Source organism: Centruroides sculpturatus, unplaced genomic scaffold (assembly GCF_000671375.1).
Source record: "Centruroides sculpturatus isolate CEXI.00-Female unplaced genomic scaffold, Cexi_2.0 scaffold894, whole genome shotgun sequence".
Classification (NCBI taxonomy): domain Eukaryota; kingdom Metazoa; phylum Arthropoda; class Arachnida; order Scorpiones; family Buthidae; genus Centruroides; species Centruroides sculpturatus.
Genome location: NW_019385078.1, coordinates 350,286 through 352,735, shown reverse-complemented (window position 1 = coordinate 352,735; position 2,450 = coordinate 350,286).

Here is a 2,450-nt window from a genome sequence, read left to right as displayed (position 1 = left end):
TTCTATAATAATAAAAAAATATTATAATCGTATGACTACAAAAAATAATATTTAAGGTATTTAAGGGACGATCGATAACTTTTATGAAATATTAAATTTTCATGACAGGCCCCAGACTTTTGAGTTTTACGCGTCCCTAAAAATATGTACCGTACCAAAGCCGAACAATCCGGTCGCGGGCAAAACCGGTTCGGTTTCCGGGAAGATATAAAAAGAAAAAAAAAGGATTTAGAAAATATAAATATAGAAAAATTATATATTTTTTACAGTGAACGTGATGCGTAAAAAAGATTTAAAACGTTAAAACCTCAAATTAAAATAGGAGACGGTTTATAAAAATTATTTCGCCAATAGTAAATTTTGTACGTATTACAAGTTTAATTTACATTTATAAAGCAATAATTTCTGGCTTCTTTACGTTTGTGTACCGCTAGTACCGTACATTTCACTGAAATTCGTTACAAGACGCATATTTTAATTCGAATTCTACGGAAACGTAATTTCGTAAATATCTCTTTTTTTTCCGTTAATTTCTCGACGAATGTCAAAACCGAAACTTTTTTTCAATCAATTGGATTCTTTTTCTGATCCTAATCAAAACAATAGCGAGATGTTTCCGATAAACCGTTGCCGCTCGCATCCGATCGGTGTTTCGAGCTGCCAAAAATATACTTGTTTTTCACACCGGAGCGATTGTTTCTGTGACGAATTCATCGATTGAGCCATGGAAACATTGTGTAAACCTGGAGATATTCATTGTATCTTCTCACGTAAGCCACTAGGAAGATGTTCTTACCTAGATACACACCGCATTTATATTCCCATCGTCGATTCTATATTCGTCTATTGTTGTAATGCTTTTTGACGATGTATAAATGCTGACAATATATTTCTATTTCCGATAAGATGGAAAATAAGCTAGAAAATAGACGTTAAAACGAGAATAGAGCCTTTCAGAATGGCATTTAAATGCAATGGAACACCGTTCTCCATATTGGAAATTAAATTCGTAAACGTTAATACATACAGTTTTTCCTATTATCGTATGGCATATGGTAATACTAATGAATAAATTTACGATAAGAGAAATTACATCCGACTTATGATACTTCAATAACTTCCGAGATTTAAGGAAAGTGTAGAGCCTAACTATGCAAATCAATTATGATTTTCGTCATTTTCTAATAATAAAAAATATGTAATTTATTGTTAGAAACATATAACAATTTTTATATTATAATAATTTCTATAAAAATAATTAAGAATTTACTTTTTAATATACAAATTAGTAATATCAAAACAATTATATTATATTTTATTTTTTTTATAAATTGTAACTTACGATGGGCATTATATACGAAATCGCCAACTTTTTCAATAGATGTTTACTGTTTAATTTATGAAAGAGTCACTTTAATTTATCCAGCAGACAATCATTTCTCGATTTTGTGTAAGATTGATGGTTATTCGGGTTTGTTCGACCGTTAAAGAGACGAACAAAAACATATTTCTTCGTTTATAACTTTTTATATATATATTGCAGATGTCTTTGACATCAAATATTGATAGAAAATAAAAGATAAAAGTGCAGACATTTCACTTTATAAAATAAAATTTAACGATTTCTATAAATTAAAATCTAATTAACCCAGTCGTTTAAGCATTAAAGATATTAAAAAACGATATCTTTTATCAGTTTTTCATCTTTATATATATATATGTATTTTTATACACATAAATGTATAAGTATTTACTTTATTCTAAAATATAAATTTCGTATGACATGAGAATATTTTTTCATATATAAGATTTTGTAAACAATACTTCAAAATTCAACCAGAAGAAATATATATATATATATTTATACATTTATTTTCTGTGTAAATAATAATATCTTTTCTGGTAGAATCAGAGTGTGCAGGTGAATTTTCTTTCACTATATTTGCAGACTGTCATTGATCATAAAGCTGTAGCAACTTTCATCATGAATGAAATACATAGTAATGTAAGGGAACAGAGAAATGCAATATCAACATTTGTTTGTCGTAAAAAAAAAAATGCATATAAATACACGTGGTATATATTTATTTACATTGTTTCGATTGCTATTTTTAAATCTAAAACATTTACAAATTTTCTGATCAATTTATTTTTAGAATATAAAATTTATTCTTAAAAAAAATTAAGAAAAAAAAACAATTTGAGTCAAAAATTTTGATTTTATTTCTATTTTTTTTTTAAATAAATATTTTATTAATTAAAATAGTAAAGTAGTTATCGTTTCATCTATAAATTAAATAAGTTTTAAAATAAATAAATCCGATTTACTCAAAAAATATTTATAATTGTTTGTAAATATTTATTAAAAAATTACTAAATAAATTTTTGTAACGAATTAAATGTATTATAAAAAATAAATTGAATAAATTTATACAAAAAAAAAAAAAAAA